We start from the raw sequence: 24,642 nt of genomic DNA, 5'->3' as shown, positions 1-24,642 counted from the left end.
TGGTTCACTGCATATGACAGTCCAGACAGATCGCTTTCAAACAGGAGATGAAACAAATAAGGAATGCATTGTCGAAACCTAGCATCTCCTGCATACAATCGCAAAGTCCGGTATTCAGAAGCAGGAATTTGATGAGGTCGCTCATCATATCTTCCTCCCTGACCTGTTGGAAAAAGCTGTGGGAAACACCGAGCTTCCAAACTTTCCTCCCAAACACTAATGGGACTCCCTTTGGCTTGTTTCATTTGAAACAACTCAATAGCATTCCCCATGACTTCCTTGGAATGCAAAGGATGAACACTATAATGTTCATATATTTCTTCACTAGTAGAGGGTTCTACTTTCTCAATTTGACCAGCACACAAATCGCTATCCTCTTCCTCACTTACTTCCTCTTCTGCAACATATACATTCTTATAGTATTTATTATTTTTTTTCAAATACAATGTTGCCTTTTTAACTTTCCTAACATCTACTAAATCTTGCCATATTTTCTTATTCTTTGTCGGAACCCCATTAACTAAGATAACCAGAGGTTCCTCTTCCACTTTTTCTACTCCAATTGTGTTAATGTTTTTCTTCAAATCTAGAGGCAAATAAACAACTCTTCCCTTTAATCCTCTCTGTAAATCTGATGGAGGCAATTTCCCTGTCTTTGGCTCCATTCTTACAATAGCCTGAAAGGGATGGATACTTTGAATCAAAATAGATTCATAAGTATTTAAATCCTTCAATTCAGAAGGAATCTCAACCAATTCCAGATTATTATGAACTGCTCTAGCAGGCATCTGGTTTTGATTTAATTTGCAACAACAATAACTACACACACGTTGATCCAATCCCAAATCAAAACAATTTTCTACCATCAAGTATGTTGCGAAATCCTTCCATTCACTATTATTTTCCCTTTCACTTTTTGCATATAAATCCACTAACTTAGTCTGATTCTTATAATAAGTGCGTCGACAACACACACAAGTGAAATTAGGCCTCTCACTTGATTTCACCTCAAACGTCGCAATTTCCCTCTGGAAATTATCTGTACTGGAAACCTGTACACTATCTTCCACATGACCCTCTTCTTCTTGCTCAATTTCAACATTCTCCTCTTTACTTCCAAAGTAACAAAACTCAATTTCTTCACATATATTCTTCACATCTATTTCAGAACCATGCAAAAGAGCAGCGCATAATTGTTTAAGCATAATTGCTGGACTCTTAGCATAATACAACATTCTAACTAATTTCCTCACTTTATTATGATGCACTGCTAGCATCCTGAAATGATGAAAAACACTCTGGCATACTCTCCTGGAAAGACAAGCCAGTGAATGACCATGCAAACCTGTCACTTCTCTTACTCTGCAAGGATCTAATTCTTGCAACAACCTTATTTTCTGCTTCAAACTTTTCTTATTAAATGACCGTACAAAATCACAAAGCAAATTGATGGAATCCTGTCGCACACTGCAAATACTACTACACTTCCAGGTGTACACAGGACCCTTAGCACGTCTTCCTAAAACCTCATTACCTAACACCTCTTCTGCCTCTGTTGTCACAAGTTTTTCTTTTTCAACTGGACAACCATCTTTCACTTCATAAGCACGACCACTGGTGTCAACTGCATGCACCAAATCATTATCCTGGAAATAACTCTCCTCATTAAAAAATGCCTCACAGCTTGAACTATGCATCCATTCTCCAGAAAAAACTTCACAAAAATTACTACGATTAACTATTCTCTTCCATCTACTATTTCTTTTGAAATCATAAATTGCCTTGTTTAGCTTCCTAATTCTATTGATTATCAAAATAAATAACTTACGTTTAATTTCAAATGCCTGATCAATAACTTTCTCAACTTTTTTTTTCTCTTATAAAAAACCAGTTTCTGTTGACCTTTCTTAATATTTTTTAACAAATTGCCAATTATCCTGTTGCGGAACATTCGTTTACGAATCTCCCTAAACTGTTGTTTCCTTCTACTATCATGCACAGAGTTATCTCTTGCTCTAGCAGTAACATTTTTGATTGGCCTTTCCTTTCCATTTGAATTCCTTCTCGTTTTATGGACTGAAACATTTTCTGTAGTAATATTTTTTTTACTACACATATTTCTTATGAAATATTTTGTGCTCTTACCCGGTGCTTTCTTCGTGACTTGACAAATCTTTTTGTTAGAGGACTGCTGCTTATTTTCTTTCACCTGCTGTCTTTGACGTTTTGCAGCCTTTCTCTGTCTTTCTATTGTTGGCATGGTGAAATCTTGAAATGATCTGCAGTTGAATCTGTGGTAAAATATAATAAAAAATGTTATTAACCATTATTACCAAACAGTAAAACAATAACAGTGATCAAAAACTTAACACACTACTTGACATTTTAAATAGAAGATTTTTTAGTCCTTGCAAATTTACAATACAGAAATAGCAGAAAAGAAATGACATTTATATTTATGTTACCTGTGCTATTTTATATGTGAATCTGATCTAATTTTATGAGCATATTTTAATATTTTATTGAAGACACTACACATAACCTGCTTTTGAAGGTGTCTTTATTTTTAAATTAAACGGTTTACCTTTTTACTTTTTATTACTTATAAATTTTAAAAATAAATGTTTATATTTCCATAGGCTCAAGCAGGTCAGCTTCCCATCCTATGTCATATAATTCGGACAAATCTGCATCCTCATCACGCTCTTCTTCATCCTCAGGATTTAAATCATCCAAGGGATCAACATCCACTGATGTTTCAATTACAAGTTCAATGATGAGGTCAAAATCAACTGATTGCAGATTGTCGCTCATGTTGAGGTTGTCTTTATCTTTAAAGAAAGATAACAACAATGAGATGTTGCAGAGTAAGAGACAAATCTCAGAGATTATAATAGTAAAATTGTTTAACAAGAGTAATATTTTGCAGCTATTATTTAGCCATGTCCAGCAATGCTGAGCAGGTGAAGACTATGTCTAAATTTTCAGTGAACAGGACTCATCTCTTCTTAACCTTGGATAAGCCTCACCGACTCTGTGTGTCCTGCACATACTTAAATGTAAAGGGGCAGATTTATGTTAAATGGCACATCCCCAGGCATGCACCAGTTAACGTGCACCACTACTCTGCCACCCATGGTGTGCCGTATTTACAATCAGATAGGAGAAAGCTTCGTCAAAACCCTGCGCCTGCTTTAAGCAGGCATAGGTCTTGACGCAACATTGTGGAGATGGGGCACCCCTGAGCCTTGCTTGAGCTGCATCGCACTTGCGATACAACTCCAGCAATCACTACCTTTACAGCACAGATACGTCACGCATCTGTGCCATTTTTGCCCCATGATGCCCCGCATTCTAAATGCAGCACACCATGGGTGGCGGAACAGCGGCGCAGGATGACTGACACATCCCTGGTGATGCACCAGTCATCATAAATCTATCCCTAAGCTTCTTATCTTGTTACAGATGAACCGCCATATGTAGCATGAAACTATTTTGCATTTCCTAAATAGCGAATTTTAAGGAATAAATAGCAATTCTTTACCATTCCTAATTTGCAATGAGCAAATTGCTAATTGCAAGTTACCCATTCATTTCCATGGGCTAGGAGGCTCATAGGAATGAAGGTTTAATTTGCGATTAGCAATTTGCTCATCACAAATTAGGAATTTTTCCAAGGGTGCAGGGGTGTCTCAAGAACACCCTGCTGCACCCCTGAAAAAGAAATTTGGGGGCATATGGCACACATACATGCCCTAAGGGCATGTGTTGGCGTCATATGGCACCTTTTGTTTTTTTGAAAAAAAGCTTTTTGAAAAGAATTCACAAATTACCACCAATTTACCACAATAGTTTCCAAATCCTTAATGTCATTTTTTACATATTTTTTGTTTGATACATTGCATTTAAGTAGTCACAAAATTTGCAAATCCTTCAGTGCAATTGCAAAATAAGGAATAGCAAATTTTGCTACTCCTTATTTTGCATCAAACTTGTTTGATACATACCATTTGTCTAATTAACATTCGCAAAGGCCGAAATTCGTAGAATTTTGATCTTTGCGAATGCTAATTAGCTTGATACATATGGCCCCAAGTGAGGCCTGTCTTGCGACATGGTGCATCTTTTGCATCACTGCTGCATCGGTTTCATGTGGTACGTTTTTTTTACACCATGACATATCTGCCTAAATGCATCAATTTGTAATGTTGTTGCCTCATAGCAAATCTTTTGCACCGCCGCTGCATCATAAAAGTGACGCACAGTGGCACAAAAGAGGCATACACCTATCATAAATCTGTCCCTAGCATTTTAAATGATTAATCCAGGATGACGATAAGGTGTGGCCTATCCAGAGGTTTGTTTAAGGTGAGGCCTACTCAGGATTGCAGATTAAAGTTACGCTTGATGAAGAATACAGAGGAGATAATACATGTAAAGGCCTACCAATGAAGTAAGTAATGTGCACTTTATTGCGCCAGTCATCATAAATGTATCCCTAAGCTTCTTATCTTGTTACAGATGAACCACCATATGTACCATCAAACTATTTTGCATTTCCTAAATAGCAAATTTTAAGGAATAAATAGCAATTCTTTACCATTCCTAATTTGCAATGAGCAAATTGCTAATTGCAAGTTACCCATTCATTTCCATGGGCTAGGAGGCTCATAGGAATGAAGGTTGCAATTTGCGATTAGCAATTAGCTCATCACAAAATAGGAATTTTTTCAAGCGTGCAGGGGTATCTCAAGAACACCCTGCTACACCCCTGAAAAAGAAATTTGGGGGCATATGGCACACATACATGCCCTAAGGACATGTATAGGCGTCATATGGCACCTTTTGTTTTTTGGAAAAAAATGCTTTTTGAAAAGAATTCGCAAATTACCACAAACTAGAAGTTGGTGGTAGTTTCCAAATCCTTAATATCATTTTTTACATATTTTTTGTTTGATACATTGCATTTAAGGAATCGCAAAATTTGCAAATCCTTCAGTGCAATCGCAAAATAAGGAATAGCAAATTTTGAATTAAGGACATTTTAAGTAATTTCCACATGTGCAGTGTTTTCAAATTATGATTTGAAAATCGTTTTTGGGGAAAAGTAATGGTTTGCAAATTTATGACAAGGACATAATGGTGTATGCTTCTCTATAAGGCATTTCAGTGTCTCTGATGTCATTTTTCCCATATTACATTATAAGACCTTTCCCCATAGAGCACATTCCTTGTAAATATGCTCCCACCTGTGCATGGTGAATTTAGATTTTGACTGTTTGAGTCAAATAGCCATGTTAAAAGTCACCCCAAAAAATTGCAAACGCTTTAAAAAACACATTCATGTGTCTTAAGGACATTTTAAGTCATTTCCCCGTGGACAGTGTTTTGTAAGTGGCGCAAAAGAGGCATACACCTATCATAAATCTGTCCCTAGCATTTTAAATGATTAATTCAGGATGACGATAAGGTGTGGCCTATCCAGAGGTTTGTTTAAGGTGAGGCCTACTCAGGATTGCAGATTAAAGTTACGCTTGATGAAGAATACAGAGGACATAATACATGTAAAGCTCTACCAATGAAGTAAGTGATGTCCACTTCATTGCGCCAGTCATCATAAATGTATCCCTAAGCTTCTTATCTTGTTCGACATCAACCGCCATATGTATCATATAACTATTTTGCATTTCCAAAATAGCGAATTTTAAGGAATAAATAGCGATTCTTTACCATTCCTAATTTGCGATGAGCAAATTGCTAATTGCAAATTACCCATTCATTTCCATGGAGCAGGAGGCCCATAGGAATGAAGGTGCAATTTGCGATTAGCAATTAGCTCATCGCAAATTAGGAATTTTTCCAAAGGTGCAGGGGTGTCTCAAGAACACCCTGCTGCACCCCTGAAAACGAAATTTGGGGGCATATGGCGCACATAAATTTTAACAACATTCCTTTACCTCAAAAACGATTTTCAATTCATAATTTGAAAACACTGCCCACAGGGAAATTACTTAAAATGTCCTTAAGACACATGAAAGTGTTTTTTTATTGCCTTTCCAGCATGGTTGGGTCACTTTTAACATGGCTATGTAACACAAACATTTAAAATCTAAATTTCCCATGCACAGGTCGGAGCATATTTACAAGCAACTTGCGCCACAGAGAAAGGTCTTACATTAAAATGGGAAAAATAACATCAGGGACAGTCAATTGCCGTATAAAGAAGCATACACCATTATGTCCTTGTCATAAATTTAAAAATAATTCCTTTTCCCCAAAAACGATTTTCAAATCATAATTTCAAAACACTGCACATGGGAAAATTACTTAAAATGTCCTTAAGACACATAAAAGCGTTTTTTGATTGCCTTTGCAGCATGTTTGTATCACTTTTAACATGGCTATGTAACACAAACATTCAAAATCTAAATTTTCCATGCACATGTGGGAGCATATTTACAAGCAATTTGCGCCACATAATTCATAATTTTCTCCTTAAAGCACACTATTCTCTATCTAAATTAAAGAAATATTTTCTCACCTTAGCAAATACTTTGAGTTTGAAAACAGTCTCAGAAACACACCAATTTGTCTTCAGCAGAGCAAAAGGTATGCACTCCAGAGTCTGCAGCTATCAAAAGCACAGAAATGCTGTAATTCTTCACACATATCTCTCATGTCACCCAATCAAAACTCTTCCCTCACTTTTTTCCAAATGAAAACCCTTCCCCCCTCTGCCCTTTCTGCCTTTTCTGCATGGCAACCACCTCTTGGAAGACTTCTGGTGTTTGCAAGTTCACACAACAATGTTGCAATTGAACTCTGAACTCTCAGTGCACCTGCATATCCAGTGCATTCTTTCATTTAATGATTTTTTATTGACCATTCAAAATACATCTTTCAAAGAACACATCCGTGCACCCTAACTTTCTGTTTTCAGCAATCAAAATCCACCAATCACTGTTACTGCTTCATGAACACAGAAACTCCACAGTTTTTTTCATTTTAAACTCTCATTTTTTCAACTGCCATTTCATTGCCACACTTCATCTGACTGCAGGAGAACCTTCTCTCACCATGTTTTCTGTCTGGATTGTTGGACATAGTTATATTCACTGGGCTCAAAGGTACGTTGAAAACAGGAAATTACCTAACCTCAATTTACAAGATGTGGAAATTAAGTGGTTTGGCCACAGAGGATTAAAATGTCACCAATTGATACCATTGGTGAAAACCTTTATGCATTTGCCCAAACCTGACCTGTTAATTGTGCACTGTGGAGGTAATGACTTGGGCACTTTGACTGGTGTAGGTCTGGAAATGCTTTTAAAGGACACCTTTGAGCAATTAATGGCACTTTTTCCTCAGACTGCCTTGGTATATTCAAATATATGCCAAAGACAGAAATGGAGGTGGTCAAACCAATTTTGTCCACAAATTGAGAAGTCGAGGAAGCATGTAAACAAATCTGTTTCAGCTTACATGAGAGACCATGGAATGGGCTCCCTGTACAACAATAACTTGCGTTACTACATGCAAGATATCTACAGAGGAGATGGAGTTCACTTCTCAGATGAGGGCAACAGAATTTTCACTCTGAATTTAAGAATGTGCATTGGTACCTACTTATAAGTACCTAAATGTACCATAAACCCAAAAGCTCTTCTCAGAGCTACCCTACATCTAATCACTCACAATTATTATTTTACTCTAACATTTTTCACTAATTTTCAACAAAGTACGCTCCCTGGGGCGCTACCCGGTACGCGAACCGGGAGCTAACCTCGCGAATTTTTTTTTAAAAATGTTTTTTTTTCGCACATATAAGCCTCCTCAGCCACCCTCAGAAAACCTAGGGGGTCAAGATAACTCTACCGTGCCCCCTTCTACCCATTCTGAACATTATTTGCCCTCCATCTTGTATCTTAATTCGACCGAAACACAAAATGGTGGACTCCCGGAACGCTTAAGGTTCGCGAACCGGGGCGCTCAACGGTTCGCGTACCGGGTCGCTCCCTGGGAAGCGCACCATCAAAAAAGGTGGGAAAGTAGTTCACAGAAAAGCCACTGGAGACAATTTCACCAAATATAGATTAGCTCATACTACATACCAATCCCTACCATTTTCACAAATTTGATTGGAATTCCATTTAGTCATTTAGCCTGTAGACCTCTCTAAATACCCTGAGGTAAATTACTTCACAAAACACATCTGAAGTGTTGGAATTGACAACCAATGAAAATGTTACTTTCATTTTCTACTTTTTTTACCTGACATTTCATTGGTTATATACCTGAATATATATAAAGGAAGAGAAGAAAACACAGCCATTTTGACTACTACTTCTTGCTGTACATTTCAATAGTATTTTCACTAATTCCTTCAACTTCTTTCTAAAGGTAAGTTTTTATTTTTAAAACTGAAGTATATTGTGCACTATAAGTTAATATGGTAAACTTTTTCTGATAGATATATACTATCCCTCTGTAGTAGTTATAGATTTAGAGAGACTTCTCTGTTATAGTTATGGATGGAGTTAGGCTTCTCTTGTATAATTATGAATTTACTTACGTTAAATCACATACACTTTTTTATATTCCTACTTCCACTCTGATACTATACACTGCCCAAAGATAAATTCACTGATAAAAAATGCCTATCTAAAATTATTCCCAACATTGCCCTATCTCTACTAATATATTTTTTTTTAATCCAAATTTCAGGCAAAATGGAAGGCGAAAACCAAGTTTCTTTTGAAATGGACCTGCAAGAGAGCAGCCAAGAATTGATTGATACAATTGATCAAATTGACATTGAATTTTTCGATGAAACTTGGGACAATGAACTACTGCAATGTGTACAAGCAGTAGATAACCTCCTTGCAAATGAGGACATTTTACACCCTCAGAGACTACAATGTATATTCCATGATAATTATGAAATTTCTGACAATGAAATGTTAGAAAGTTTAATAAATTATGAAACACAATCACAATAAAAAAAAATGCTTAAAAAATAAAGAAAATAAAAAATAATCAACAAAACCAACAATCAATTAACATACTGCATTTGAAAAGTCTCTCATTCATTTTTCATTGTAGTACGCTGCCCAGAACGCTTCCCGGTTCGCGGACCGGGCGCTACCCACGCAAAAAAACAAAAAAAAAATATTATTTTTTTTGCCCCGCGGGGCCCTTTTAAAGCCTCCACATTAAACCTAGGGGGTCAGGGAGGATCTACTATGCCCCCTTATGGTTATTTCCACCTTTGTTTTTGCCTCCTCTTGTCTCTCAATCCTACCGAGAGACAAGATGGCGGCCGCTCCGGACTGTTTAGAATGTTGACAGACACCGGAGAGCCAATCAGCTTCGCTACGCGAAGTTCTGGTACGCGCCCCGGTCCGCGAACCGGGGAGCTGCCCGGTCCGCTGTTACAGATATATATCTTTTTTTAAACGTTAATTTCTCAAAATCCACTGGAGCACATATATTGAGACCTACAAAAGGCACATCGGGCTACCAGTCCCTACAATTTTGCCAAGTTTCGTGCAAATCCATTCAGCCGTTCGGGCTAAAAGTGAGGCCAACCGCCCTATTGAAAACTCAATGTTAAAAACACGTTTTGGGACCCCCCTTTTTTCTCGGCCCCCCCTTGACGAACACCCCCCAAATTTTCAAGGGCTGCTCAGAAACAAAATGTTCCATTTTCCAGAACATTTCAGCCAATTCCGTCCACAAACGCCAAAGTTATTAGACATAGAATTTTCAAAAAACCCATAGGGAAAAAATCCTAACTATATATACCTACTGGCGACCGCCAGTAGGTAATTACCTACTGGCGGTCGCCAGTAGGTATATATAGTTAGGATTTTTTCTCTATGGGTTTTTTGAAAATTCTATGTCTAATAACTTTGGCGTTTGTGGACGGAATCGGCTGAAATTTTCAGGAAAATGGCACATTTTGTTTCTGAGCAGCCCTTGAAAATTTGGGGGGGTTCGTCCAGTGGGGGCCGAGAAAAAAGGGGGGTCCCAAAACGTGTTTTTAACATTGAGTTTTCCATAGGGCGGTTGGCCTCACTTTTAGCCCGAACGGCTGAATGGATTTGCACGAAACTTGGCAAAATTGTAGGGACTGGTAGCCCGATGTGCCTTTTGTAGGTCTCAATATATGTGCTCCAGTGGATTTTGAGAAATTAACGTTTAAAAAAAGATATATATCTGTAACAGCGGACCGGTTAGCGCTCTGGTTCGCGGACTTTTCGCGCAACGGAGCTTTGTGAAGCGAAGCTGATTGGTTCTCCGGCGTCTGTCAACATTCCAAACAGTCCGTAGCGGCCGCCATCTTGTCTCTCGGTAGGATCGAGAGACAAGAGGAGGTCAAAACAAAGGGGGAAATAACTATAAGGGGGCATAGTAGATCCTCGCTGACCCCCTAGGTTTGATGTGGAGGTTTTAAAAGGGCCCCGCGGGGCAAAAAAAAAACAAAATAATAATAATCGAACGGCTGAATGGATTTGCACGAAACTTGGCAAAATATTAGGGACTGGTAGCCCGATGTGCCTTTGCTAGGTCTCAATATATGTGCTCCAGTGGATTTTGAGAAATTAACGTTGAAAAAAAGATATATATCTGTAACAGCGCTCCGCTTCGCGTACTTTTCGCGTTACGGAGCTTTGCGAAGCTGATTGGTTCTCCGGCGTCTGTCAACATTCCAAACAGTCCGTAGCGGCCGCCATCTTGTCCCTCGGTAGGATTGAGAGACAAGAGGAGGCCAAAGCGAAGGGGGAAATGACCATAAGGGGGCATAGTAGATCCTTCCTGACCTCTTAGGTTTGATGTACCATTTTGCCAAGTTTGGTGTAATTCCGTTCAGCCATTCAGGCTGTAGACGTATGTAAATGTCCTATGGAAAATTGCATGGGGAAAACACATTTGAAAGTGTTGAAATTTAGAACCAATTAAAATGTTACTTTGGTTTTGTATTTGTGTGTGATGAAAGTTAATTGGTTATGTATATATGTCAAATGAGAGGAAACCACAGCCATTTTGTGATACTACTGTCTGAGGTACATTTGTGAGGAATTTTTGGTGGTGAATTTCTGGTGTTTGATTTACACAGTACTAACACTTCTGCTACTTTTAAAAAGGTGAGTTGTTAATTTGTAAGGGGAACTATGTTGTACACTTGAAGATAATTTGAAAAATGTTTTCTGTTATTTATTTGCAGTCCTTCTGTTATACTAAATACTTGATGAAGTTAGTTTTATATTATGTATTACTAAAAACGATAAATGAAAGTGATTATTTTTTTCTGCAATTTACAGCAAGCAATTTCAAAATAAAATGGCTCACAATGAAGAGACCGTGGCAATTTCTTTTGAATTGTCCACTACATTGATTGAAATTTAGAGCACCAATAATGAAATATTGTCACAAGGAGGACATGACTTGTATGATTCCATTAGATTGATTGAAATGGACAGCACCAAGAATGAAATATTGTCACAAGGAGATGACTTGAATGATTCCACTACATTGATTGAAATTGAGAGCACCAATAATGAAATATTGTCACAAGGAGGAGATGGCTTGTATGATTCCATTAGATTGATTGAAATGGACAGCACCAATAATGAAATATTGTCACAAGGAGGAGATGACTTGAATGATTCCACTACATTGATTGAAATTGAGAGCACCAATAATGAAATATTGTCACGAGGAGATGACTTGAATGATTCCACTACATTGATTGAAATGGACAGCACCAATAATGAAATATTGTCAGAAGGAGGAGATGACTTGAATGATTTTTTTGATCAATCTCTTGATGGCGAATTTATCGAGTGTTTGGAGACCATAGAGTTACAAGAATCATCATTGCAGACTTTTAATGAGGAGATTCCAGATGAGATGATTGAAGAGGAAATTACTGATGAGGACATGTTACTAGTTGTTTCAAATTTAGAAAATTCTGAAGAATAAATTTATATTTAGAAATCAAAAATTGTTTGAGACATTATTTATTTTTATTTTTAATTTATGAGGTTGTAGCGAAGTGATTGTAGTATAAAATGAGACTTATAGTATAGAGTGCAACATTTTTATGTTACATGGTAAGTTTACTCATATTTACTTCCCTTCTGCCACTATATTATCTCCAATGTGTATTTGACATGTCTTCTTCATCTCCGGCCTCCTTTCTCTCACTGTGTGTCTCCGATGCATCTTATCGCTGGTATTTTGTGTAATTACAGAAGAGAGTAAAATAAAATAGTTCGGAACGTGAAAAGGGGGCAAAGTAGAGTACTCCTCACCCCCTAGGCCTTTTTAGGCGGTCCCAAAAGGATCAGTTTCTGCTTTCCTGAGAGATTATGGTATGAGTTCCATATACCACAATAACTTGCATTACAACATGCAAGATATCTATCTCCTATTACCAACTTTTGGAGATATTCGCGCTAAGCGCGAATATCTCCAAAAAGTAACACCTGCCCTGAGCAGTTCTTAGCCATGTTATCCAATGGGAGGTGGATAACATGGCTAAGAGTATTAGCTCGGTAATGCATGAATATCGCTGAGTTTTTAGCGATATTCATGCATTGCGGCCGTTTATTATCGCATTTGCGATAAACCTTGATAATAGTAAGGTTTATCTTCGATAATTTCTGACGATGCTTAGTGGTAAAAAATTGGTTGGTAAGCATCGTTAGCGATAAATATCGCTTAACTTTGGTAATATGCCCCAACGTCTGTTAACGTTCGATTCGAAGGAAATGAGGAAGTGTTGAAAAACATTGTCTGCGCCATCTTGCCTTTTTTGAAATGCCACACTTTTGTCGTGCACGGCAGCCATTTTAGATGTCTTGACCAGACCCACTCTCTGCACGCTGTCGATTCGTAGCATGGCTCCTCACCCTCGTAAGCATCTCCCCCAGGCACTGGTCACCACCGCTCTCTGTCTTATGCATGGGCAATAAACCTTCCCCCATCTGCGCTGCTCTTCCCTGAGAATCACACTCTGTGCCCGCCCGACACCTCCCTTTCGCCCTATTCACTACCGCACCCTCTGACACTCCTCTTCCTCTGTGTCCGAATGTCCAGGCCGGTCCTAGGCTATCAGCTAGCCCTGCAGATGTAGTTTATGGCCCCAGCTGTAAAGAATCACCCCTCTTCAAAGGAGTTATAGTAGATCAAGGCCCACACCCGATGTGATCCGTCACAGCACACGCGTTCCTACTATCTGAAAACCATCCTGTATTGTGATTGGGGAGGGGACCGAGCCTGAAGCGGAAGATTCCAGGAATGACTCTTTGTACATCAAAGTTTTTACAATTATGTGTCACATTAAAAATATATAGCACTCCAACAAAGTAGTAGGAATATAAAACTTTAATAACATATAAATATATACAACAAAACAAAAACAGTAAAAACATTTAAACAACGAAGAGACCGTGGCAATTTCTTTTTAATTATCCAATAGATTTATTGAAATTGACAGCACCAATAATGAAATATTCTTGTCAGTAGCGGTCTGTTGTGCGAATAGTTCCAAGGCAGCAGAACGCGCTGAAATCTAGATGGCACGAAAGTGATGTCTAGTAAGTTGCCGCCCAGCAAAAAACGGCGTGGGGCGCCGCGGGGGTGAGTGAGTCCAGTAGGCACCACAGCTATTCTTACCGGCATTGCAGAATTACTGCTGGGGACAATGCCTGTGCTGTAGCAGGGTCACAGCAGAAACAAAAAGGATTCTGTTGAAGATGTTGTTGGTTTTCAATTTGAAAACAGTTCTGGTGTCAACTGCTATGCTAATGTAGTGGTTAATGTTTTGTTTTCTCTAGAAAATGTAAAAGAGGGGGAGGCAGTCCAAAGTTCCGTTAAAAGGGCAAAGGAAAGGATCGGTGGTTTGAACTATCAGTCAAAAAGGGGAGGGGGTGCAATAATTTTTCCTACCGGGTCACACTGTGCTTTCACCGGAAGTAAGGTCTGCAGGATTGTAGTAATTCAAAGTGAGGCTGGCGCCAGCATGGGAGCGCCGACGTCCCGCGGATACAGTTTCGTCACTCCACGGGCGATCATGGCAGTCATTCCCCATCGGGGGTCGGAGACTCCCGCGGCTCCTCTAGAATCTTCAAGGTCGTGGAGGACTACGGTGGTGGAGTCAACCAGTGACCGGGCCATTTCTTTATGTTGGGCCCGCTCTTGCCAGGTCGACCGCCATTTTGAGAGTTCGGCAGCTACCGGCGATCGCGGGGTCACATGAGCGGACGGGCTCCACCCTGCCGGGCGAGACGTTGCAGCATGGCCACAGTGGAAGAACCGTTATCTAGGTCGTTCCGAAACTGTGCAGCACTGTAGTTGTTAGGATGCCACCGCCTGGAGCGCTGAGGGTGCAGCTGGGAAGCCTCCACCTGGGGAGGCGGGAGAGGCCTGTTCGCACCGTCTCTCCCTCCCAGTTCACCCCACGGCGTCTCGCTTGAGATTTGTTATGGCCGGACCAGGCGATGAGGACGAGGGGGGGGTCGGAGGCATGTGCAAGACATCCCCCTCCAGTGTTGTCGCAGCCATTATAAAAGAAAGAAGTGTCCCGTCCGTCTTCGGGCCGGGCTTCCGGTGGATGTCGGCCGGACGCCCCTGGCTCTGGCCCCATGAACGGGTTTCTTGGTTTATCGGCTGCAGCCGGATCCCGTCGGCCTCGGCCCCCCGACCGTTGGTGGTCGGACCGGAAGAGCATGTGGCGGGACTACCTGCAACTCTCAAGGGCCACCGCGGCCGGACTGGGAGAGAGAGGGGAGGGTCGAGGAGACATTCCCCCCCCCTGCAACTGTTCAGCGTTGTAAAGGCAATCCCCTGGCCGGGTCCCGCTGGTCTCGGCCTCTCCTCCGGCTACACCCTACGTTAGGATCTCCTGGCCGAGGCGTGGCAGCAGGACCTGCCTTATATGGGCTGCTCCCGGCTGGGCGTAGCCGGAACCCTGCCCCACCTTGGAAGTTTCCAGAGTGGGGGTGGATGTTCTACTGACTTGCATTTTCCCTAGTCTATCGATTTTTTTGGCGTGGCAGGCGGTGGGACAGCGAGGGGTGATTTGGTTTCTCTTACTGTTTTTCTGGTCTCTCACCACTGGCATATTTTAACGTTTTCTTGTTTCTAGGACATTAATAGGTTTTATCATTACGTTATGTTATCGTTTCTTTGTTCGTTGTTTAATAAAAGTTCATGTTCATCAGTGGCCTACTGATTTTCGTTTTCCTATTTTTTTCTTTCCAGGTTGTTTCATGGTAAAGTTTCTGTTAACAGGATACAGTGATCACTTCGTTATTATTGCATATGTCCTTTTCACTAGGGGTGCTCTCTGGTCGGGCCAGATGACGTATCTCTAGTAAATGGTCCGGGTGAAAAAGGTGCATCAATCAGTGGGGAGTAGATAGGCATGACAGATTACAACGGGGGAGAACGGTCCGCATTACGTACCCTTTCACTACTTGCAAAGATTTTCCTACGTTTATTTGCAAACAGGGAATACCTCCAAAAAGAACTAATTCCCAAACAGTCAATGTTCGGACAATCAATCAATCAATGAGGAATGAAATAGGTACGACGTGTTAAAGGCTTGCGTTACCTACCCTTCACTATCTGCAAAGGGAGATAGAATATTCCTATTCTTCCTCGTTTGCAGGTAGAGAAGATCGTTAAGAGAATTAACTTCGAACAATTCAATGCTCGATTGAAACAATCAACAAGGGGTACTGTGAACACAAATGAACGCCGCTTATATACATACGCATTGCTATTTTCAACAGGTTGTTCCTAATGTTTCTATTTTAGCGAGGTCAAAAGAGATCCCATTAGTGGCCTACTGATTTTGCTCGATTCCTTTTGTTTTTTTACACGATTTTTCGCTATCTGCAAAGACTAAACAGAGTATTGCGACTCTGTGCTTGTTTGTAAATAGAGAATGAACCAAAGAGAACAATCAATCAAATGGAGAGAGAAGCAGGCACGACGGATTACAAAGGGGGAAAGGGCTGCGTTAACTACCCTTCACTATCTGCAAAGAGAGAGTACTCCTAATAGAAATGAGGGGTGGGGGGCAGCAATCAAAGCAGATCAGTGTGCATAAACACGAAAAAAAAAATTCTTACCACGTACTTGACATTCGACAGCTTATGATATTTGCTATTAAAAAACCATTGAAATTCACTGAAAAAACCATAGGTTATAGACCATATATAGTTAGGAATTAGCATTTACAAAACCTTGAAAATTCACTGAAAAAACCATAGGTTATAGACCATATATAGTTAGGAATTAGCATTTAAAAAACCTTATTTTACTCACACAAAACCATTGAAATTCCATATATAGTTAGTTGCACTAACTATATATTGCGCACCCGCAATCCACTGCTGATGATGTCACATATTACATCATTCATGACATGGTCAGTGACATCACTGATGACATCACTGATGACATCTCAAATGACATCACTGATGACATCTCACTTGACATCAATGATCACATCACTGATGATATCATTCATGTGACAATACAATGCATCTCCTCACATTTTAATATAACCTCTGTTTCACCCAGTGTTAAAAACAGAGTATAATTTTTGAAACCATTGACACACCAATACTAGTTACTACATACGTACTCACTGATTCCTACGTCTACACACACATTCACTCATTCACCCATACAATCATTCATACATAAAATCACTCATGTTTACAACACAATCATATGCACTCATACACCTATACAGACACTCACACTCTGCCACTCATCCATGGAGTTACTCACACACCTAGTCAGTCCTGTAAAGAATCAATCACACTTCCATTTTCTACTCTATACAGTTAAACATAGAGCACCTTACGTTTTCAACCATATACTAACACATACTTACTCTCTTATACAATCATTGATACAAGTACACATTGATCTGTACAGAGTCACACACCTCCCATCCAGCCACACACACACTCAGTCTCCCATGCAAATACTTGGGCAATCAATCAATAACCCATATAGTTACTCATATAGCTACTGATCAATACATGCAGCAGTTTACAGAACAACAGACATAATGATGCACAAATTAAGACAGTTTAGTCACTAACCCATGCACTCAGTGAGACACATTTAATCACTCACTCATACATTCAGTCATGCACCTACTAAATCCTTCGTCCAGACACTTATACATCCACTCATTCTTCAATATGTAAGACATATTTTAACTTTACAGAAACATAGTCACTGGATGTTGTTATCAGTGATGTCATCAGTGATGTCATTTGAGATGTCATCAGTGATGTCACTGACCATGTCATGAATGATGTAATATGTGACATCATCAGCAGTGGATTGCGGGTGCGCAATATATAGTTAGTGCAACTAACTATATATGGAATTTCAATGGTTTTGTGTGAGTAAAATAAGGTTTTTTAAATGCTAATTCCTAACTATATATGGTCTATAACCTATGGTTTTTTCAGTGAATATATATATATATATATATTAGGCTCCATGGGGTTGTCCAAGTAGCGGGTAGCACCCGAGCCTGCGTGCGCCTTCCCCAAAGCGTTAGTTGGTATGGGCAGTTGCGTGTTTGAAATAGGCCCGACGCGTTTCAGAAATGTATTTTCCTCATCAGGGGCCAGCAGTAAAGTGCACGACGTCCACCATCTCCCTATATGAAAACACACATTGTGCTTGTGGGAGATGTAGTCCATATATCCTGGATGGATGCACTTTCAAATTACTGCTCGTTTCAAAGGCTCTACCATGAGCCCCAAACATCACTCCTGTCCTCATCCATCGCGCAGCTCCACATACGAGACTCCTTGGATAGCGAGTCTCGTGGCCCCCGTTTCTTCGGGGTGGTGCAACCCAGCGGCAGGACCGCCGCTAATGTATTACGCTCCATGGGGTTGTCCAAGTAGCGGGTAGCACCCGAGCCTGCGTGCGCCTTCCCCAAAGCGTCAGTTGGTATGGGCAGTTGCGTGTTTGAAATAGGCCCGACGCGTTTCGGAAATTTATCTTCCTCATCAGGGGCCAGCAGTAAAGTGCACGACGTCTACCATCTCCCTATATGAAAACACACATTGTGCTTGTGGGAGATGTAGTCCATATATCCTGGATGGATGCACTTTCAAATTACTGCTCGTTTCAAAGGCTCTACCATGAGCCCCAAATATCACTCCTGTCCTCATCCATCGCGCAGCTCCACACCAACCTAGCTGCTGTTCGCGTGCTACTCAAAGGTGGACACTTTCGAGCATTGATATATATATATATATATATATATATATATATATATATATATATATATATATATATATATATATATATATATATATATATATATATATATGTATATATATATAAATATATATATATATATATATATTCACTGAAAAAACCATAGGTTATAGACTATATATAGTTAGGAATTAGCATTTACAAAACCTTGAAAATTCACTGAAAAAACCATAGGTTATACACCATATATAGTTAGGAATTAGCATTTAAAAAACCTTATTTTACTCACACAAAACCATTGAAATTCCATATATAGTTAGTTGCACTAACTATATATCGCGCACCCGCAATCCACTGCTGATCATGTCACATATTACATCATTCATGACATGGTCAGTGACATCACTGATGACATCACTGATGACATCTCAAATGACATCACTGATGACAACATGCAGTGACTGTATTTTTCTGTAAAGTTAAAATATGTCTTGAGTGGATGTATAAGTGTCTGGATGAAGGATTTAGTAGGTGCATGACTGACTGTATGAGTGAGTGATTAAATGTGTCTCACTGAATGCATGGGTTAGTGACTAAACTGTCTTAATTTGTGCATCATTATGTCTGTTGTTCTGTAAACTGCTGCATGTGTTGATCATTAGCTATACGAGAGGCTATATGTGTTATTAATTGGTTGCCCAAGTATTTCTATGGGAGATTGAGTTTGTGTGGGGGTGGCTGGAAGGTGTGTGACTCTATGCATAGATGTGTGAGCAGTTTATTCACTAGGTGTATGAGTTCAAGAGTGCATGTGGAAACAGCTACATGGGCAGTTGACTGTGTGCATGAGTGTATTGATGAGTGAATGGATATCTCAATGCTACATGTCATAGTAAGTACATATGTAAAACACAGTACATGTGAGAGTTGGCATATATAAATAACTGTGCATGAGAGCCACTGAATGAGTGAGTGGTTGTATCGATCATTGTGAACTTGTATCAGGGATTGTATAAGAGAGTAAATATGTGTTAGTATATGTTTCAATAAGTAAGGTGTGTTTAACTGTATAGTTGAAGAAATGGAGGTGAGATTGTTTCTTTGCATGACTGACTGGGTGTGTGAGTAACTCCATGGATGAGTGGCAGTGTGTGAGTGTCTGTTTACACTGAGTGTATCTAAGGTTATATTAGAGTCTGAAGAGGTTTATCGTATTAGCACAAGAATGATGTCAAATGAGATGTCATCAGTGATGTCATCAGTGATGTCATTTGAGATGTCATCAGTGATGTCATCAGTGATGTCACTGACCATGTCATGAATGATGTAATATGTGACATGATCAGCAGTGGATTGCGGGTGCGCGATATATAGTTAGTGCAACTAACTATATATGGAATTTCAATGGTTTTGTGTGAGTAAAATAAGGTTTTTTAAATGCTAATTCCTAACTATATATGGTGTATAACCTATGGTTTTTTCAGTGAATTTTCAAGGTTTTGTAAATGCTAATTCCTAACTATATATAGTCTATAACCTATGGTTTTTTCAGTGAATTTCAATGGTTTTTTAATAGCAAATATCATAAGCTGTCGAATGTCAAGTACGTGGTAAGTAAAAACATTTTCGTGTTTATGCACACTGATCTGCTTTGAATACTGCCCCCCACCCCTCATTTCTATTAGGAGTACTCTCTCTTTGCAGATAGTGAAGGGTAGTTAACGCAGCCCTTTGCCCCCTTTGTAATACGTCGTGCCTGCTTCTCTCTCCATTTGATTGATTGTTCTCTTTGGTTCATTCTCTATTTACAAACAAGCACAGAGTCGCAATACTCTGTTTAGTCTTTGCAGATAGCGAAAAATCGTGTAAAAAAACAAAAGGAATCGAGCAAAATCAGTAGGCCACTAATGGGATCTCTTTTTGACCTCGCTAAAATAGAAACATTAGGAACAACCTGTTGAAAATAGCAATGCGTATGTACATAAGCGGCGTTCATTTGTGTTCACAGTACCCCTTGTTGATTGTTTCAATCGAGCATTGAATTGTTCGAAGTTAATTCTCTTAAGGATCTTCTCTACCTGCAAACGAGGAAGAATAGGAATATTCTCTCTCCCTTTGCAGATAGTGAAGGGTAGGTAACGCAAGCCTTTAACACGTCGTACCTATTTCATTCCTCATTGATTGATTGATTGTCCGAACATTGACTGTTTGGGAATTAGTTATTTTTGGAGGTATTCCCTGTTTGCATATAAACGTAGGAAAATCTTTGCAAGTAGTGAAAGGGTACGTAATGCGGACCTTTCTCCCCCGTTGTAATCTGTCATGCCTATCTACTCCCCACTGATTGATGCACCTTTTTCACCCGGACCATTTACTAGAGATACGTCATCTGGCCCGACCAGAGAGCACCCCTAGTGAAAAGGACATATGCAATAATAACGAAGTGATCACTGTATCCTGTTAACAGAAACTTTACCATGAAACAACCTGGAAAGAAAAAAATAGGAAAACGAAAATCAGTAGGCCACTGATGAACATGAACTTTTATTAAACAACAAACAAAGAAACGATAACATAACGTAATGATAAAACCTATTAATGTCCTAGAAACAAGAAAACGTTAAACTATGCCAGTGGTGAGAGACCAGAAAAACAGTCCGAGAAACCAAATCCGAGAAACCAAATCACCCCTCGCTGTCCCAACTCATGCACTCTGAAAGTTCAAAGTTTTGAGGAGTGCTTGTAACATTGTCTGAAGCCTATTTGCAATTGCTTCATCTTCACTATTCTTAAAGTAAGTGGGGGCTGTTGTGATGCGGTGCCACCCTGAACCGCTTGACGGAGGCCCCCGAGGGACGGTGTCATGTCGCGGACTCGGAGGGGGCGCTTGGCTCCGGCCCCCTCCCCAAGTCGTGTTGCCCTGGTGTGGCCTGAGATCGCCCCCGACATAGGTGGCCGGCTCCCGGGGTCAAGCGGAACTTTTTTCCTTTTGGTGACTCTTCCATTCTTCACCTTGTCCCACAATCCGTTTCACCTAAAGACACGCTGTAGTGGGGCACCCCTTTTCCGTTTCATTTGCCATTCAGCCCGCTTTTGCTACACTGTGCCTCTTCCGCTATTCAGCTGTTTACCGCCCGCTCTTTCGACTACAGCGTCTCGCTCACCATGTACTTGAGTTGCTCCCGCTCTTGCGGCGCAGCGATAGGCGGCTGCCACAGGACTCTCAAAATGGCGGCCATCTCTTCAGATTTGGGCGTGGTCCACTAAAATGGGCCTGCGACACCTTGGAACTCGGACGCTTGTCTGCTAGAGCTTGGGCTCCATTCTCGAAAGCGTCCCCTCATCCTTGAAGATTCTACAAAAGTCTTGGGGGGCCCCCGACTCCCGCAGGCTTCTGGTGGGGAGCGCCTAGCATGATTGCTCGTGGAATGGCCACGACGGAGCTACGAAATGGTGGTGCTCTCATGCTAACGCCAGCTTCAGTCTGAAACATCCAGAAACACTGTAGACTACCAATTCGATCAGTTCCGGTAGCGCTCCAACGTGACCCGGTAGAGAAGAACTTGCCCTCCCCTCTTTGACTGATGGTTCTTGTTGCCTGTCCCTTCTGTTGTCATTTAACAGAACTATTTAGCCTGCTGAAAGGGGTTGTGTGCCGTCCGCTGGTTGGTGGAGACATTTTCACTATATTCTGGACCTGCGTTGTCGCGTAATGCGTCATATGACGCGCCGCGTTAGAAAGTTTAATAAATTATTAAACACAATAAACAATCCTTAAAAAATAAAAGTCTATCATTCATTTTTCATTGCAGTACGCTGCCCAGAAAGCTTCCCGGTTCCCGGACCGGGCGCTACCCACGCAAAAAAACAAAAAAAAAATTATTTTTTTTTGCCCCGCGGGGCCGTTTTAAAGCCTCCACATTAAACCTAGGGGGTCAGGGAGGATCTACTATGCCCCCTTATGGTTATTTGCCCCTTTGTTTTGGCCTCCTCTTGTCTCTCGATCCTACCGAGAGACAAGATGGCGGCAGCTACGGACTTTTTGGAATGTTGACAGACGCCAGAGAACCAATCAGCTTCGCTTCACAAAGCTCCGTTGCGCGAAAGGTACGCGTCCTGGAGCGCTGCCCGGTCCGCTGCTACAGATATATATCTTTTTTTAAACGTTAATTTCTCAAAATCCACTGGAGCACATATATTGAGACCTACAAAAGGCACATCGGGCTACCAGTCCCTACAATTTTGCCAAGTTTCGTGCAAATCTATTCAGCCGTTCGGGCTAAAAGTGAGGCTAACCGCCCTATGGAAAAATCAATGTTAAAAACACGTTTTGGGACCCCCCTTTTTTCTCGGCCCCCCCTTGATGAAACCCCCCCAAATTTTCAGGGGCTGCTCAGAAACAAAATGTGCCATTTTCCTGAAAATTTCAGCCAATTCCGTCCACAAACGCCAAAGTTATTAAACATAGAATTTTCAAAAAACCCATAGGGAAAAAATCCTAACTATATATACCTACTGGCGACCGCCAGTAGGTAATATATATATATACATATTCATATATAAATTGTGTAAGTCATCAATCACTTGGTATCAGGGCCTTAAGATCCTGTTCAACACAATTATTATCTGAACATCAAAAGAGCAGCCTCCACAACACCCTCCCATAATTGTCATTACATTCATTCCGGCCTTCAAAATCTAAAACATTTTTGTCTTTTGGCGTGATGTTTCTTTAAATTGCAGTCCCCTTGCTGCAGCATACTGATCACGTTTGACTTTGCTACAAGCTTTATTAAACTGTTTTAGCTGCCAGATTGCAGGCTTTAACGGTGGGCAGAGCCACAGTGAATCTGTGATGCAAGTATTCATGGTTTAAAAGACTCATATTGCTTCCTCATCACTTGCCTCCAGGTCCAAGCAAGCCAAGACACCGTGATTGGCAGCATTGACAACTTTAACCATCAAATCTACTTTGGCTATATTGGTCTATTGAATTCACCTTCCATCATTTGAAACAGTCTGAAGGAACACCCATCTGTAAATGAAGTGGATTCCAATCAAAATGTTATTTATCAGTTTCTATTTTAATATTTTTTCATCTCTTCTTTTATTGTTGCGAATGGTGACAGTTCAGTGTGTTATGTTATGTTAAATGAATTTATATAGCGAGTGGATACTCAAAGACTGTCCTGGCGCATACTTGAAGGAGTGACAAAAACTGGGAGCGCTAGAAGAGGAAGGTCTTTAGCTTTTTTTTAAAGGATGCAGGATCTTGGATGCTGCGTAGCGCCAAGGGCAAAGCATTCCAAGCCAAAGTAGCTTTTCACACAAAAGAGCTCCCACTGAGCCTTTGACATTTAAACCTAGGGGTCTGCACCAGAAGTTGAGAGGAGGACCGCAACTGTCACATTGGGTTATAAAAAGTAAACCTCTTCTGGAGGTAGGCCGGACCAGAGCCATAAAGTGCCCTGTGGGCAACAGCTAAAGTTTTAAATTTAATACATGATTCCACCGGAAGCCAGTGTAAGGAGCGTAAATGAGCTCGCACACTACACTTGTTAGACAACCCGAGCAGCAGCTTTCAAGGTGCCAAAGCAGGTCCCAACCAGCTTCTTGACCTGGGTTGAAAAGGACAGGTTCTCATTGAACCAGACTACCAGATTTTTAGCAGCATTGCCCATTGCATTGGGCAAGGGGAAGCCAGGGGGCCTAACCTCTCTTTGAAGTTAGCATAGAAAGTACTGTATAAGAGGACCTCAGACTTCTCTTCGTTGCATTTTAGCTGCGCCTGAGCGAGCCATCGAAAAACAGAGGCCAAACAATGTTGAGCCGATAGAACAGAATCATCATCGCTATTCCAGGAGAATAGAAGCTGAGTGTCGTCAGTATAGGCCATCACCCTAGCCCTTAATGCCTCCGCTAAATAAATAGCGGGGTAACATAGATGTTAAAAAGAAGGGGACTAAGGGATGACCCCTGTGGGACCCCAGTGGCCACCCGCTGAGGCAGAGAGACACAAGGGGAAGCCAAATCTGCTGTGAGCGGCCTTCCAGGAAGGACCTAATCCAGTCCCAGGCAGACCCGGATAGGCCAATCTCTGAGAGGCGATCCAGGAGCAGAGAATGGGGCACAGTGTTGAATGCTGCCGAGAGATCAAGCATAACCAATGCGGCTCTCCCGCCGGCATACAGATACTCTCAAATAGCCTCAGACACCTCTAGCAGAGCTGATTCCTTACTGAACGAGGCAAAGAATCCGGATTGAGCCCAGTGAAGCAAACCCGAGGTCTCAACAAAGTTGGTCAGTTGATTTGTGACAACCTTCTCACATACCTTAGCCAAACTTGGCAGAAGTGAGATTGGCCGA

This window comes from Lissotriton helveticus, chromosome 8 (genome assembly GCF_964261635.1).
Source record: "Lissotriton helveticus chromosome 8, aLisHel1.1, whole genome shotgun sequence".
Lineage (NCBI taxonomy): Eukaryota > Metazoa > Chordata > Amphibia > Caudata > Salamandridae > Lissotriton > Lissotriton helveticus.
Note: the sequence above shows the minus strand (reverse complement) of the source record.